We start from the raw sequence: 19,231 nt of genomic DNA on the forward strand, positions 1-19,231 counted from the left end.
ACATATCTTACCCATAGTAAAACTTTTCCATAAGTTGGTCAGTAAATGGGAAGACAACAAAATATCCGATTTTGTTGGAAAAAATTGGCCAAATATAGAGAGAAACCTAGGACTGGCATTTGAGATACAAATTCCATTTTTTTTTTTTTTGCCGGCCACAAAGCAACGCAGGTTCTCTTCTAGTTGGGCCAAGAAAACAGTAACATAATAAAGCATTGATGGTTCTTGCCAAAACTATACTGGGACTAAAGGTCAATGTACATGTCTAACACATGGACTCTTCCAAAAGAATTATTAATATGGGACGCATTTAGACCATCTTTTAATTTATTTGAAACTTCGTACCATATTCATAAGGCTCCATCCATTTGAAATTCAAATAAATTGATATCTATTGATAATTATACACCCATATGTGTAGATGTTGATAGAGGTTGAAGTATCTAAATAGTTAGCTACATGAGTGAACTCAAAAGAAGAATTACGTATTTGTTTAGCATATAACGAGATTTACGGTTCCAGTATTGGGTTGGAAGTTGGATAGGAGGCTTCGTTTAAAATGGATTAGGTTTATATATATATTATATATAAAGTGGATAGATACATCATTTTTTACCTTGAGTGATCTTTAGAGTGAAATAACAAAAGATAAGTGATTTTTTTATTCGAATAAAATAAAAATGACTTTATTCACCTATTTTTAATAGTTCATTTACTATTTAAGCAATGAACTACTATTTAATTTACTTGGAAAAAAAAATTAATTGACCATTTTTTGGGTACTTGATGTAAACAAGCTAGCTCATTGTATATACAGCTATTCATGTACACATAGCTCAATTATTATGCCCCTTTTCCTTCTGATGGAATGAAGAAAGAAAAAACACAAAAAGGGAAATAAAGTGAGGATGAAAAAATTGACTTTCTCTGCTCTAATCATATTGTGTGTCTACTAAATTTGAGCAATGACCGTGCTGGAGACTGAATCTTTATTCCACTTGTGAAACAAGAATTTTAGGCCCTACCTTTTTTTTTTCTCTCTTTTGGAAATATAGCTAATATAATTTAATTATTCTTTGGAAAAGTTCTTCAAAAATGAAAATATAGTATCCATGTTTATCATTTGAAAGAAATACAAAAAATAAATTGGAAGGCAAGCAAAGGAAACAAATCAATGACTTCTCACTAACTAATCTTTAAAAAGCACCTTATATAGAACGGTGCCGGTTAAAGAAACTAAATCTCGATTTCAACTAGATATTTCCTTAAGCTAATACTAAAATAAGAGTGAAGTGTTAATCAACTTAAGCAGTATGCATTTCTGTTTTACTTTGAATTCTTATTTCCAGAAGTGACTCTAGTAGTGCTTAATTAGACCTAACAGTTTAATTCTCTTCCTTACTATTAGGTAATTAAGCATTTACTCGTTGTTAGGAATTAAGAACGATGATGTGAAAAAAAAATTGTGTATTTTATTCATTGTCACTACTGGTATTTAGTAGGCGTTTGGCCACGCAATTTAGAATTACGATTTCATATTTTGATTTCAAATCAGCGTTTGTTTAAGAAATTTGCATATATTACAACTTCAATTTCGTATAATTATTTCAAATCCCAAATTCTCTAGAAAGTAGGATTTCAAATTCCAAATTATGATTTCATTTTTTTTAAATGTAAAACTTGACCCATAAGTTTATATTTTGTAAAAAAAAATCCATAAGTTGGTAGATGTATTTTTTAAATGTAAAACTTGACTCAAAGTAACAATGTTGGTTTGTCTTCTCGGTCATCTGATCGGTGAAGAGATTGTCCGTACCATATGGGGGGATTATCTTAAAGAGTAGTTACACTACAACTTATATTCAATTTTTCTTTTTACTGAACTAAAGTTCGATAAATATATGTTGTACTTTTTAGAAAGGCCTTTTGGTAGCGTATTAACTTTGTTATGAACTACAGTTTGCTCATTTGGTAAGATTGTATAAGAGTTGAGAAAATTTTGATATTTCCACGACTTGTGGGTTTTTTAGGTTTATGAGAGAAAATACAACTTAAGAAATTCAAATTGCATGTCCAAACAAAGCTTCACTTCAACTTCAAATCAACCTGATTTCAAATCACTGGTTTAATATCATGATTTCAAATCATGTCCAAACGGGGCCTTATACAAGTATATCTGTACAAAGAAAATAGAATAAAATAAATGAAAATCTACCGATTTGTACATTTGTCCTGTTGCTATTGAAAATGCTATAACAAGAAATAACTAAGAGCCTGTTTGAATGGGCTTAAAAAAAGCAGCTTATAAGCTGAGCTTATAAGCTGTTTTAGACAAGTTAAGCCAAATGGGTCCAATTATTTTTTAGCTTTATTTTAAGACAAATGCGCTTTAAATTCAAATTACTGGCAAACACTCATAAAAAATTCAAGAAACTTTATGCCCAATCCAAACGGGCTCTAACTAATATCCTCCTTGTGCTCTTCACGTGCAAAAAAAAAGTGCTCTTCACGTGCTACGCTTTTTAGAAGCTCCTTGTATACATAGCTCTAAATATAGATCGGACGCCTCATGTTAAATCCTCATAAACCATTTTGACGTCCTAGATCCATTTCACGTGTCGTTTCCATTTCTGATGGAACTAAAGATAGAGAAATCTTATCGGAGAGATACTGGTGGTGTAAAAAATGGCAGTCAAGCTCCACATACTTTTGTTCTTTCATGAAAGACGGGGTTTCATGTGATGTGAATTGCTGCTTGAATGTTTGAAAGAATTGGAATAGGTATGAAGGGTGAAATAGAAAGATCTTCAAGCAAACGAATCAGCCAAATGATCTTGTTATCACTTTGCCCATGGATCTGTATTCCGCCTTGGCGAAGGATAGGGAAATCGAAGCTTGTTTCTTTGATTTCCAAGAGATGGGGATCCTCCAAGGGTGATATAAAATCCACTCATAGATCAGTGTGAGTCTGAACAAGCAGTCCAGTCGGCATCGCAAAAAGCCATTAAAGAGAAAAAGCATTCAGTAGAAAGAAAATACCCTGACTAGAGTCTAATTGGAGGTATTGAAGCATTCTTAGTGCAACAGAGAATGAGAAGCACATTGCCTTTGCATAATTGGTCGAGTTTTAGGACTAGAAAGGCCAAATATGAGCGAGTGTGAGCCAGGTAATTCAGTTTCCCTACCAAATGTCTAAAAATATCCTCAACAACTATCTTTAGAATGTCCTATCTCTCTCTTCAACGCTTTAAAACGAGCTAGAAGGCTTCTCTTAAAACAGAAAAATAGGAGTTCTAGTAGTTTCAGCTATTCGATTCGCAACAGCGTAGATATTGTTGCATGGGATGTTGTTGCTCTTCCTTGAGGCCATCACAGCAGTTGGCTCCAGAGTCTGCAGATCTGATTTGTGAGAGAAAGAGATGAAGGGCAGAGTTGGTCCCACCGGGCGTGCCAGAAATTTGTCACGAGAATCTTCCAAAAATTGCTCACTATATGTTCGTAATTTGATGCCGTGGTCCAGAGGAAAGATGAGTGCAATCAAACTCCTTGAGGAGATTCAAGGTAAATTTATAGTGACTGATAATGTAACCATGCTTTTCTCGTAATATTTCCATTTCAAGAAAAATAATGAATATCTCCTAGATTTTTCACCCTGAATTCTGAATGAAGAAAATTTAGGATCTGAGCAATTTTTGTAACACCATTGCCTGTAGGAAGTATATCTTCAACATAAACTGCTAGGATTGAACTAGCATTGCCATTTCTTTTAAAAAATAAGGAGTAGTCATTGAGTGAGGCAGTGTATCCTTTGTAGCAAAGGATACTATTGCGGGGGAAGGTTGCTTGAGATAATATACAAATTTTCTAAGAAGACAAACATGACTAGGAGGAGAAGGTGAAAGAAGACCTGTAGGAAATTTCATAAAGACTTCTTCTTCAAAACTGCCATGTAAAAAGACACTATTTACATCTAATTGAGAAATTTTCCACCCTTTTTTCACTGCTGCTACCAACAAACACCTGATTGTAGCCATTTTAACAACAGGTGAAAATATTTCATTGTAATCAATTTCTTGCTTTTGAATGTCCCCCTCATAATAACCCAGCTTTAAGTCTTTCAAAGGTGTCATGCGAATTGTGTTTTACCTTGTTTAGTGGGGTAGACAAAACAGGAGTTGGTCAAATAAGTAAGAAAAATGTTGTTACAAATGATGTCATTGAGATAAATAGGTCTTTGAAAAATTCTTGTTGATTTTCTAATGGGAAGGATAGATTGTGGAAAAGGTGTTCTTTGAGGATTGGAGTAGATTGAACAAGAGAGTGTGAAATAGAAGTGGGAGGTGAAGAAGAAAAATGACTTTGGGTAGTTGAATTATGTGAAGACAGGATGGGGTTGGTTTGTTCTTGAAATGTGTCTTTTAAGAAATGGGTAGAAATTAGTGAAGGATATCCTAGAAAAATACATTTTATTGATGTAGGATCAAATTTCCCTCTTCCTTAGCTCAAGTGGATGTGTAACATAGACAACCAAAAGACCTTGGGTTATGATATAAAGGTTCACACCAAATAATACTTCATGAAGACTTTTTCCTTTCAAAACTCTAGATAGCAACATATTGATTAGATGCGTAGTTGTTAATACACACTCTCCCCCAGTAAGCGAAGGAAAACTGAGATTAAAAACAAAATGTTCTAGCAATTTTTAACAAATGTCTATGTTTCCTCTCCACTATCCCATTATATTAAGGGGCAGCCACACAACTTTTTGGTGTAAAATATCCTGTGTACTCAAGAAAATAGCCTATTGAGATCATGTCCCCAATTCCAGTGCAATATCAAACCTAATGCACTTTACTTTCTCGTTAAACTGTCTTTCCACCATAAACAGAACACACTTCAAAATAGGAAAACATTACTCTTAATACTTAGCAAGAACGTCCAAGTTCCCCTACTATAATAATCCTCTATAGTTAGGAAATATCTAAACATATTATAGGTAGATTGTTTATAAGGCTTCCATTTGTCAATGTGAATTGAATCAAAGATACATTTACATTTATTTCATTTATAGAAAAGGTGATCTTGTTTGCCTAGCTTGAGGACAGACATGAGAAATACAATCAGAATTGGATGGGACATTGATAAAATTGAAATGCTTCATTACTGAAAACGGAAACTGCCCAAATTTGATGTGCCAAAGATTTACATCTAAAATGACATTAGCAACAATTGGAAAAGAAACTGAATTAGAAGCAAGACTGGAATCACTTCCTTTTTAAATAGAAACTATATTTTTCTTGGAATGAAAAATAGACTTAAGAATAGGAGGAAGCAATAAGTACAATCCCTCTCTTACTCCGCGAAAAGCTTCTATCCTCTTCATTACAAGGTCTTGCAAGGCACACCTATCAAAAGGGAATTAAATATCACAACAGATCTGAAGGCACAATTTATTGACTGAATGTAAATTGCTTAAAAGTTGAGACAAAAGCACATTCTTAAGAGTGATATTTGGCAGAATAGTAGCATTCCCTATATATATGAGTAACAATTATCTTGAAAGAACTAAGCAAACTTATGTTCAAATGGAAAGGGAGAGGAATGAGGGAGGAAAAAGAACTAGAATAAAAACACATTTGTTCTGATTCATCTGAATCAATGATCCAGGTGTTAGAGTTAAAAGCTGAGACATAAGATCCTGAATATTTAAGAATGGTACAAGCTATTGCATTTGTGTATGGACCTGATGAAGAATGGTACAAGCTATTGCATTTGTGTATTGACCTGATGATCTTGATTGTGACATTTGCATTTGGTTGAACATATGTGTTATTTCTGTTCTTTGCTTCTAGTTAAAATTTTATAACAAGAAATAACTAACAGATATTGTCCTTGTGCTCTTCATGTGCTAAGCTTCTTGTATACACAACTGTAAACATGGATCGAACACCTCATATTAAATTCATCAGAAACTATTTTGACATCTCAGATCCATTCCGCGTGTCTTTTTCATTTATGAAAGATAAGAGAGTCCCTTTCCACATTTTGACCTAGAAAGCTCCGAAATCGATTTTGCCTGCAAATTTTGATCCTTCGTCTTCCTCATCTCATCTTTCTTTCTTGAGCTGATCGACATGGAAGTTGAAACTGAAATGGTGGGCTTCTCTTCAACACTCGTTAAACTCAAAAGATAAGTGTTTCCACATAAGAATCAAATCGTTAATTAATATAAATCAATTTTTAATTATGTTCTTATGTTGTTGATTTACTAGAACAGAAAACAAAGAAAGAACACGCAAAGAAAGCTGTATCAATAGTATGTAGTGGTGTTTGAGTTCCAAATAAGAAAATAGAGTTTGTACTACATCTAAAGTTAATATCAAATTAGTGAAAGAAATAATAGTACATAGTATCATATACATTTTATCACTTATAATTGATTCTCGACATATATTTTCACTTGATTATGTAATATATTAATGTGATTTTTCATAAATATAGAAAATGTTTTTATTTTCGTTGAACACGCAATCTACGCCATCCTTGTCCATAATAAGTACGTAAGCCCACAGATTTTCATTTGTATTCAGCCAATCGGTTGGATTATGAGAAACCATTATGGAACATCAACACTTAAATTATTTGTGTGCCAATGTTTTGAGTACGTAAAGACAACGTTTGTCCTTGTTTTTTTTGTACATGGCCCGACGTAATTGACTTTCCAAAATAGATGTTTTTCATGTGTTTTTCTACAAATGCATGAACCTTCCGGTTTGACCCTCTATTCATTCATTCTGTCATTAACTCTAGCACAAATATTTTGGATTTAATGACATCACCTAGAGTTCTTGCAGAAAAAAATTAAAATTCCACATATATTTTCCTCTATACTGAACTCACATAAGGATAGTGTTTTTTTGGATTTATACAAGTTTTGTGTAGTGTCAACCTGTCAATTTTTTACTCTATCAGAAAAATTAACCTCCAATAATAATAGGTAACTGTTGCAATCTAGTGTGATATGGTAAACAGAAATATAAAATGAGAACTTGTTATAACAAGTTAAATTACACTAATAATGTAAAGAATCTTTACACTGTCACCAGTATCGTATATAACTTAAATCTTATTGTTTAGCTAGCTTTAGGCCCTGAATGGCAACGAAATTAACAAGATCAACTAATAAGTCGCATAAGCAAAAAAAAAAAAAAAATTTGAAGTGTGCGGGTTTTTTTTTTTTTTTTTGGGGGGTGGGGGGCCGGCGGAGATAGTATTAGTCTTAAAATTTTGATTTCTATGAAAATTTGTCAGATTCGGTGAATAGAGACTTTAAAAGAAATATTGCTAAATTGAATGAAATCGCGGGCAGCCAATAAAACCAATTAACAAAAATGATTCCAAGCTCTTAATTAGATATTTTTAGACAATTAGACATGTACAAGTGATGGTGATTTCCGTACCTCAGGTTTCAAGCCACTAATTAGTTGAAGCATGCATGTTTACAGTAATATCCACTTCCCAAATACAAGCAGCAACATAATGATTTTTCCCAAAACCTTGTGTTTTCTACTCCTTATTATAATCATGGAAGATTCGTTAAAGTCAAACAGAACATAATATATTAGTGATAGAGTTAATGATAAAATGAATGAGCAGAGGGTCAAACTGGAAGATTCATGCATTTGTAGAAAAACACATGAATAACATCTATTTTGGAAAGTCAATTTCATCAGGTCGTGTACAAACAACAAGGACAAAAGTTTTTTTAACGTACTCAAATTATTGGCACAAAAAAAAATTGTAAGTGTTGGTGTTCCATATCGGTTTCTCATAATCCGACTGGTTTAATAAGTATGAAAACTTGTGGCTTATGTATTTACTAGGAATTTATTTGCGCGGTCATTAAAATAAATTATAATATATGGTAAATATTTAGTCACTGGTGTTTACACAAAATCTATGACATAAGTAAGAATATACACACTATCACTAAAATATTGTTAGTTAATGTATGCATTCACACTAGAATAACGATTTGGTGTAAATAGCCAATGCATATAATTATTTAGCATTATGCATAGATATGAATGTTGAGAAAACTGTCAATTATGGAAAGCTGAACCACTAATGAGGAGAATAAATCAAGAAAAAAAGAGTAAGAGACCATTATTCGCCTTATTGGTTTATCGCTATCTTTTAAGTTGACGTTTTGAGGATAATGGTTATGGTGTGGTTGTGAAAATTGTGTTATCGTAAGGGGAGCGTACATTTCATATATATATGAAATGTGTAACGCACCTCTCAATTAATGCTGGCCCTTATTGCGTACAAAATTTAAATGGGAAGATAAAAACAACTAAAATACATGTTATAATAACCCATTCTTGGATATGTAAGGTGTTTCATACAAAAAATTAACATCTTACTCCTTTTTTTTTTCTCGGTATTTTTACAAACTAAGTATAAACAGTTTGTAAATAATAAAAGTGAAAAACGTCGAATACATATAAGAGAAATAGTAAGGAGTATAGTCTTGCTTTGTTTAATTTAATTATTGTCTGCTACTTTTTTCAGCTATAGATCTCTAATTACTTGTTGAGATCGGAAGATAATTAAAGTGAAGGATTTCAAGTAAATCAGATGTTAGAAGAGAAGATAACAACAAAATTAATGAAATGTGGAAAATTACAACACAAAAAGTAAAAATAACTACGAAATTGAAGGTGAACTACCTCAAAAAAAAAAAAAAAAAAAAAAAAAAAAAAGAGCAGCCAACTAAGGTCAAAGAAAATTGGAAAAAATCTAAAAGAGCATCAACCACTCCATGTATGATTGTTAATTTACAAATTGGTTAAGCCATGAAAATGTAGGTACAATAAGGAAGTTGATGAAACATATTATTTAAGTGAAAATGTTAATAGATGAAGGTTTTTTTTGTAACTTATACATAATTAGATGCAATAAACAAGATAGAAGTAATTTTACTTATTAAACAAATTGGTCAATGAATAAAATGAAGGAAAAAAAAACCAAAAAAGGAGAAAAAGATAATTAGAATTCTTAAAACAAAATTATATGGAACAAAATAATTAGGGACTAAATAGCAGAGATTGGCAAATATATATACATGAAAGAATAAAAGTACAAAACAATAGAGATTAGCAAAGTCACTCTAGAAACATCACTTATCACAAATGCATTTACTGTGTTTAGACATTGGAGATAGCCTCTAACAAAATTTTCAACTGAGGTAAAAAAAGGAGGAGGAGAAAATGGAAATGAGCGTCCAACAACCCCATATGTGATTGTTATTTATAGATTGGTTAAGCCATCAAAATTACGTAGAAGGGAGTTGAGGAGACATATTATTTAAGTAGAGAATGCAAATGGATGGAGGTTTTTTGTAACTCATGAGATATAATTAGATGTACTCCATAAATATGATTAAAAAAATAATTATCAAACAAATAATGAATGAAAAGAATGAAGGAAAAACTCAAAAAAAAAAAAAAAAAAGGAGAAAAAAGAATTGTATAAAGGAAATGAATCATCACATCTCCGACTATCATGGAAAAAGCCAGAACTGCTTGCTCGTGGCTCTTGAGTGACCAAAATGTTGCAGTTAAAATATTGTAACATATCCAGTGAATTATCATTTAATTAGTATTAGATATTAAGAGAATTAAGATGTGTAATTAATGAATTATCATTAAGAGAGGAATTTTTGACTTTTTAATATACAACATAGTAATTTTAAAATGAAGAAAAATGAGAAAAAATTAAATGGTTTTCTAGGCCATAGAGAGGTGCCACATCACCTTTTAGTCCTAGCTATATATATATATATATATATATATATATATATATATAGATTATACACAAGAATGGCGTGAAGTACACTTTGAACGAAAATAAAAACCTTTTCTATATTTATGAAAAATCATATTAATTTATTACGTAATTAAATGACAATATATATGTCGAGAATCAAATATAAGTAAGTGATAAAATGTATATAATAGTAACTAATAAAATGTATATAATACTCTGTAGTATTATTTCATCCATTAATTTGATATAAACTTTAGACGTACACAGTTTTTTCTTATTTGGAACACTTTATGATTACCATTCACCAATTAGGCTATTAGCCTGTTACTCTTAAAAAGGAAAGAAAATTAAGCAAATCCCTTGAAAGATGGTCTTTGAGGCAAACACTAGGGTAGAAAATCTGAAGAGTTAGATCAAGTCATGTCTTCATATTTTGAGTCAATCCCACTTTTACCCCCTAACATTTAAGTGTTGGAAAATCATACTCCCTCCACATATTGAATGAGAACGATATACCCCCTTATGCAATAATTTCCGGTCAGAATTTTCTTTTTTTTTTAAATAAAGATCTTTTTTCTTTTTCTTTCTAAAATTAAAATACGAAAATATTTTTATTATTGTCACATTCATCTATTAATTTGAAAATAATGTAGTACTTCTTTTAGGATATAACAGCTACATGGAATAATTTGTTAATAAATTTCAAGCTATGCGCGTTAAACTTTTGGGTTCTAATTGCACATCAACAGTCTACCTAATTTTTCCCCCTAACACCAACACACTAGCTACCCCCTGCATTCATTACAATCAAACCTCTTTAAGTCTTTATAAGAGTGTCATTTGTCTCGATATTTTTTCGCTGCTATAGTGAAATGTAGTTATAGAGAACATATAACATAGCACAACATAACATAACATGAAAGATCGATTCCACATAAAACATGCTTAACAGTGAAATGTTGTTATAAATGATGGATATTATAGAGAGGTATGATTGTGTCAACATCAAACTACATAACTTGTCAAAATAAAGCGATAAAATAAGGCAAGAATTAAAATGACTAATCATTGTAAAGTGACTAAAATTTATACATAAACAAGTTATCATTTATTGACTTGATGTAAGCATGAGTGAGTAAGTTTTTCCTCAAAAAATACCTCTTCCTAAATTTAGAGGCCGATTACGATGACTTTTAAGAATTCTTTGACACTAGACAATTTTAGAGTTCGTTAGGATAGAAATGTACATGCCTTAGTCAATTGCGCAACCATGCTTTTCTTTAGATACATGAACCCAAAAAAGAAAACTTAAATATTGAATACTGACAAGGTGATTCAAGACCAAATGACATTAAGATAAAACAATTAAACTATATTAAGCAACCAAACTTAATTTCAAACCACGTATTGAATAAGTTGATTAAAGAATATGTCAATATGTCTATCCTAGATATTGCTTTATTTAACTTATGTTAGTTTTGTAAGCAATTAATCACTTTAGCTTAGGCTGTCGTGGGATGCTCAGGTTGTGGTGGGATGTATGAGATTCCTTCATGCATCCTTAATTAGAAGTCTCAGGATCGAGGCTTGGTAATGAAAAAAATCCTAGTGTGAGCACACCTATTTTTAAAGGATCCTAGGTGACCCGAATTCAAATTAGTCGAGTAAGTAAATTCCAAATACTGATGGTTATATAGATGCTAAGCTTATTCACCTTCGACACATGGCTTACCTTTAGGGATAGTGTTATTCCAGGCCCAGCATATATCATTCTATGTTGAATCACTGAACTTTTTAGTAATCATCTTCTTATATACTAAATGATGATAAGATAAGATTATGGAAAATATCAATTTGGGGTAGTCCTTCCTTTTTCTTTCTACTTGAATTGACAGTCTATTCCCATGCAGTGTATCTAACTAGATTTAGATCAGTCTTATAATCAAAATATATTCCTAAACATCCCATCCATGATTACATTAATGAACATTTTAATACTTTTATTTCTAACCACCATACATTTGCCAGTTGATATTTTAAGAGTCTGGAAGAGGCAATTTTTTATTTGGGGCCCTATTTAACAAAAATATCAAATCTTCTGGGGCCAACATGAGTGCACCATTATAGACAAAAAGAAAACTTTCCCAGACATGATATAATTTTCAAAAGTTAGAGGGACTGTACGTTTCTTGGATGAATTTAATATTCATGAAATTCAGTCACATCAATCAAATTAATATGTGTTATATGCCCCAAGGTTTATTGTCTATTGTGGTCTTAGATTTTTATGGCACGATTTTACTTCTTTTTGCTGGTATACTCTTAAACAATGCATAGAATGATTTTAGAGTAAACCCATTCAAGTCGTAAGAATTTCAAAATTTTCTGTAAAAAGTGGATGAACCTCATTTGTTTGCCAGAATGAAGATTTGAATTTTAATCATCTAGGTCTTAATTATTAAGTGTATTTATTTTTAAAGTCTGAATTTCAATCATCAAGATCTCAATGTGTTTATATTTTTTTGTCTTATAGTTACTCAATAACTTTGAATAGATCAGAATGATTAAGAGTTAATAAAATCTTAAAATAATTAAGATGTTACCCTTTGAAAATTAATGCAAAGATGACATTACACCACTACTCTATCATCTTTCACCGCTAAGCACCACTGTGGTCGGCATTGCTGCCGCCTGGCTATTATATATCAGCAACTGCAACCACCCACTATCCTCAACCATAACCACTATAATCACTTTAGTACATAATTTTTTTCACTTGAAAATAGATATAGCAATACGCAAACACTATTTCTTAATTGTCTCAAAAATCAACACCATGGAACCAAAAGGGCAATTTGAACTAGAGAAAAAGTTAACGAAAATATAACCGGAGGCGAAGACTTGCTGCTAGAAAACAAATGTAATGCATGCTTAATGTTCTGTAATATATGTCACGTTCGAATATTCCAATCGGTTAAATCCCAAAATAAGGTGTTCAAGTGAAAAAAGATGATATCAAGTTAGAGGTTCATGTATACATTTGATATTTTAAAAAAAAAAAAAAAAAAAAAAAAAAATTAAAACGAAATAACATTTTTTTCCTCTCAACCCAATGACTTTTCACAACTGAAATTAGCTAATCCAAGTGATGTCAATGTCAAATTTAGAGGGTTAAGATGCAACGTAATTTAGGAGGAATTGAAAAATAAATGTTAGACAAAACCATTTAAGGAACAAGAAAGAAAAGTGCAAATATAGTTATAGCAGGGTCCCAATAGGTTTTCTGAAAACAGAACTGCTTTATCCATTTTCGTTTTCTATTTGCCCTGAAATATTAATACTCCACTCGCCACAATTTATGTGAGGATGCTTCATTGCCTATGAAATCTATATCTATATATAATATAAACCTAGGCATAGACAAGATGATGTGGCACCTCTCTATGGCCACCATTTCTATTTATCCTTTTTCTCCTTTTTTTGACATTTTTCCTAATTATAAAATGACAAAAAGTCTATATTTTTCATTTCTTTCCCACTACCCATATTTAAAGTCTTTACAGGAATTAGTTACACATTAGTTATTGTGCATTATAGTAGAGAATTGAAAAGCATCATCAGCTTTCAATTGCTAATCGTGCTTCTTTCTCCGTCGTCAGAGTGACGGTTATCTTGCAATTAGTACATTTTATTAAAAGTTTGTCCGTTTCATTTTCATAAGAAAGCTCACGTAGTAGTTTACTTTAGTATATGTACATGTAGCCTATTATTTCCTTCTATTTGCTTTCCCAGTAATTTATTTAGTAATCACCACAATAATATTGTAATAACTACTGTATTAATGTTTCCAAAGTACTTTTCCATGCCACTACCCTAAATATTCAATATTTAAGGGCATTTAGAAATTAATTCAATGAGCAACCTGGACACCAATGATATACACCCAAAGAAGGTAAACAAAAAGCCGCTAGCAAGTGAAGGAAAATTATGCAAATGTGAATATGATTTAGAACAGCGCTAGAGATCATTTCAGATCAAGAAAGAAACAACCGATCTTCGTGGTTTTTGACCTGTATTATGTAAGTAGAAAGATCTGCAATAGAGGAAATTATATGCTTTATTTCATTTTAACTTGTATTATATGCTTTGTCACTCTCTAACAATCAATTCTACGGTAAATATTTCTCATTTTCGCACTATTTCTGACATCGAGTATTTCGAACTTCAGGTATTAGAGAGAAAGGGCCTTGTCCAAGACAGACATTTTTACTTAATATTTGAGGAGGAGAATCTTTCTCAAATTCTGTAGAAATCTCCGCCCGAGAACATACGAAATGAGCTAGGCTTATCACTTTCTTAAAGACAAGTTGAAGCCCTGTTGGCGATCCACGCCATACTTTTCAATGAAATCTTCTTGAAGGGAACCTTAACTTTTATATAAAAGACTAGGCTGCAATAGAGGAAAATATATGCTTTATTTCATTTTAACTTGTATTATGCTTTGTCGCTCTCTAACAATCTATGTAGGACGGGAGTAGACATATAAACACCACACGAGCTCACCAAATGGTACCATATGCTTTATCTTTTACGTTTCAATTTACAGTGTGTGTTTAATTTTTATTTTATTTTGTGTTTTTCAGTTCAAAAGTATAACCTCTGTGGTAACGTTTTATGGCCGAATTAAACGGGCCTAATGCAGGCGATGGACACCGGATAGGACAAAAAAAAAAGTTGATCTCTCTAACTTTTGAATTTCGTGCAACATTGTAATATAATTGAAGTAATTTATGATTAGCTACTAATTACAACATTATTCATTGTATTTAGTATCAATCTACGGTAATTAAATGCTCAGTTTACTTGAGATTCTCATATCAACTTTTTTCTATCTTACTCTTTTTTATAGACAGTTTTATGATTTTATTGTTTATTTGGTGCACATAAATTCAATGGCAGATAAATTCATTTGTTTGTAGCTTTAGTTTTAATCTTACAATTTTTTTGTGGGTAATGATGTAAGGATTTTAATTGAAATTGCATTTTGAAAATTTTGTTGCAAGGGTGATATCAGGATCACGACTTTAACTTGGATATTTCTAATTTACACTGCTTATTGGAATATTTATGATCAAGTGTGACATTAATGTTTAAATATATGATTAATGTTTTTCTTATAGTCGCGCGACATACAAATACACTATCTGGTCTTATGATAAACATAGATGCTATTCTTTTTGTCATTTTTCCTTATTATTTTCATCTAACTTAGCTTATGTTAAAAAATTAAAAAGTCACTATTAAAAATCAATTATTTTCTCCAAAACCCTTAGGGGTCGTTTGGTTGGAAACAAGTTATCCCAGGATTAGTTATTCCAACATCCCACAGGGATAAAATAACACTACAATCCCGGGATTAGTTATACCACCATTTTATCCCAATCAAACGTGGGATAAATTCATGTCAAATATAATCCCGGAATCATTTATCCTTTTCCCTTGTACCAAACGAGCCCTTAGAGATCTCAGCTCTCCGAGACTAAGGTATGTACTGAAGCTTTTCATTATATATTTATACTTAAAACTCTCTTATGTAATTATTGTCTCTTTTTATGGATCAATTTTACTAATGTAAGTAGCATTTACATTTAAAGTTATAGCTATACTGGAAAAGATTAATCAAATATTACTATCTGCTTAAGAAAGAAATACAAAATATAGAAAATACTCTTAACAATCACCTAACTATAGTAAATTCTTTCTTTTATTTACCAGTAATTACAAATTTTCATCAGTTTGGTCTCTAAGACTGCCGCAACTTTCGTTTCAAGTATAGATTATTGTAACTTTGATGTTTTTAAAATCTTATATTGATATTTATAGTCGTTAATGTCTATGCTTTTACTTCAAGATGATAGTTCTCCTTAAAACTTTAATAGAACTTCATTCGTGATGTTGTTGTTGCTGTCCCCTTTTTGTTTGAGGTGTGCGATAATAATTTTTGATATTATGATATTAGAAAAAAATAGTTTGTAAATTTAATGAGATTTTCACGACCGCGCGAAGCGCGGGAAAATTCACTAGTATAAGAATAAAGAAAGAGTTTCGAAATTTATGGCCTAAAAATTTGCACTTTTTCTTTCTTTGTTCCTTAAATGGTTTAGTCTAACATTTATTTGTCAACTAGTGTACTTGTCCGCGCTTCGTGCAGTCATAAAAAAGGAATCAAAACTATAATTGAATATTAATATCAAACATGATGTATAAAATTCTTTAATGAAAAGAATTTGTGAAAAATATATTCTAGGTTAAATATGAAGAAAAAAAAGTAATTTAAATTGATATATGTGAAATTTGAATAAGAAAAAATCATATATAAAACTCCAACATAAATTTAGTGAAGGACCAGAATATTTCATAATAAAAGTAAATTCAGATAAGATGAGGAAAAGAAATTTGCATCTAAAAGTACTAAACTTCCAGTCGCATATATGTGATGAGTAAACCTAAACGAAGATTAATAAAAATATTAAATAAAAAGCAGAGTTTTATTGCAAACTAATTTCCAAACTTTCTTCTCTGATTAAAGTGATCATATACTTAATCATAATTAAAGTTTTCTAGTCCATTTATGTAAAATATAATCCTCTAATTAAGATGAACAAATACTTCTAAAAAGAAGTATTGCGCAAGAAAAACATCACATAAGTAATTAATAATACGTGAGTTAATATGCTTTTAAGTCATATCACACGGAATCCATAACCAAGGTCAAAAGTTATTAATACCATTTTTCATTAAAAGATCGCTGAAAACATAAGGGCCTAATGTTTTGCCACTTCTCTTCTAGCTTTTTATTATTAAGAAAATATCAAAAAAAAAAAATCTAGCTTTTTAAAAAATACTGCATGAATGGACTTATTAAAAAAATATTGATGCATTATGAAATAAAAACAGTTACCTGCACATAAATATAGATTATCCTTCTATCAATATCTGAGAAAGAGTAATAACAATGGAAGCACTTAAAATACTATTTAAGGTCAAAGCTACTGAAAGTTAAAAATGTGCCTTCCTACTTTTAGAAGTGAGCAGATAGCATACTAATTTACGACGATTAAAAGTTATATTAGTGACACAAAATTCAGAAATCACTCTTAAATTAGAAACACGTACCGCGGGAATAATGTGATCAATCTCATATATAGTAAGTGAAATTTCAAATGCAGAAACTGACATGTGGCAATATGAAAATTTTGGCGGAGAAATAAGAAATTGTCTTGACTCTTAAATACAATGAAATTTATTATCGCATTATCACAGTATTTTTGCGTCATCTGATTTTAATTGTACAAAAATTGAAAAGAACAAACACACATAAAATGTAATCAGTCATTAACAGAAGGACAATAAAAGAAGAATGAAGCAAATAGATGCAAAAGGCTTAAAAACCAGCAAATATAGGCTACATCGTGTTTATAAGCTTGTAATAACAAAAAGGAGAGTTCTAGAAAATGAATAGTATCGTTTCAGCAAAGGCTTCAAGACTGATGAATTTTTCTTTAAACTAATCATATAACTATACTAAAATCTCAAATAAACCATGTCATTTGCATGTACAACCAGTCAAATGAAATATTTAATCTGACAAACACATTTTAATAAAGCATATGAAGATATAAAAAAAAATGAATAAACCTAACACGTAGCTGTGTAATATACTCAAAAAAAAAAAGAGGATATATACAACACAAGAAAAAAAATTAAACAATGAAAATGACTTCGGTTACAAATTGATAAATCCCTCAATAAAATTTGCGTTTGCCGAACTTGTCCTCCGGCTAGTTTCTGAAATTTGACTCAGAAACATGTCCTATAACATCATCATCATCATCATCTTAGTCCCACATTATGTACATACACATAATTTTATATGTGTGAGTGTGGGTTTGAATATCATCTAAAGTATTTGAACAATAGGTTAAAAAAAGTAAAGATGAGAAAGATTCAGGAACGTACTCATCACAATGTAGTTTGGGTAGAACTGTGGATACTCCATTATATATAGTTTTGAATTTGAATTGATTGGTCAAGTAGAGAATTAGAAAGAAAAGGTAAATCCCAAATTAAAGCACTTTTAAGACTCATAATTTCATAATTAATTCCTATTCGTTACCAAAATCTCTTCCTGATCCCTCACACTTATGAAATCTCTTCCTCTTCCCTCACACCTATGATAAAAGTTAAAGGTCTGCATTAAAAAGTTTTAACTCAAGATTAATGGCACGTTGAATTATGATTCAATGAGAAAGAAACTTTTCAACATGAAACAAATGATAAAAATAACAGAAAATAATGGCAAATAATGTTATTTAATGGTGTGTGAGTCTGTATTATATGTAGGCTATGAACTTTAATATTTTGTTTTGTTTAGTAAAATAGAGAATGAAGAGAAAAATGTCAAAAAAATGAGAAAAAAGATAAATACTACCATCTGGCGCCATGTAGAAAGGTGTCACATCATCTCTGTCGGCACGCTAACTTTTATATTATATATAGATTCCTCCTAAATTACGTTCCATCTTAACCCTCTAAATTTCACATTGACATCACTTGTATTTGCTAATTTCAATTGTGAAAACTCATTGGGTTGAGAGGAAAAAAAAAAGCTATTTCGTTTTTATATTTTTTAAAATGTCAAATACATACATGAACCTCTTATAACTTGACATCATCTTTTTTTTTTTTTTTTCACTTGACATCTTATTTTGGGATTTAACCGATAGGAATATTCGAACGTGACAAATATTACAGAATGCATTAAGCATGCATTATTTTTCAAGCTTACGATTGAATTTTCGTTTAACTTTTTCGCTAGCTCAAATTGCCCTTTCGGTTCCATCGTGTTGATTTTTGAGACAATTAAAGCATCCTCACATAAATAAGTCATATATTTGTGTGACTATAAATCATCTCATTAAAAGTAAAATATGTATTTTAAATTAATATAATTACTAAATAGAGAATTATGATAATTTTTAAAAGAAATTAAAAAGAAAAAAGGAGTCACATTAATTGAGACAGAGAAACACTACAAGAAAATATAGATATCGCAATAAAAAAAATTATATTTGGTAACAACTTAGCTTTATTATTGGCAAATGATTTTTTTGTTGCCAAAGAATTTAATTTTGTTGCCATAGTATTGATTATTGTTACAAAAAGTACTTTTGGCAACAAAAAAAAAAGTTGTTGCACGTGGTTGGAATAACATGTAGAAAAAAGTTCATGCAACAAAATATATTTTTTTTTGTTGCCAAAAGTACTTTTTGCAACAATAATCAATATATGACAACAAAAAAAATTTTGTTGCCACATATATTTTTTCTTGTAGTGAAAG

Source organism: Lycium ferocissimum, chromosome 1 (genome assembly GCF_029784015.1).
Source record: "Lycium ferocissimum isolate CSIRO_LF1 chromosome 1, AGI_CSIRO_Lferr_CH_V1, whole genome shotgun sequence".
Lineage (NCBI taxonomy): Eukaryota > Viridiplantae > Streptophyta > Magnoliopsida > Solanales > Solanaceae > Lycium > Lycium ferocissimum.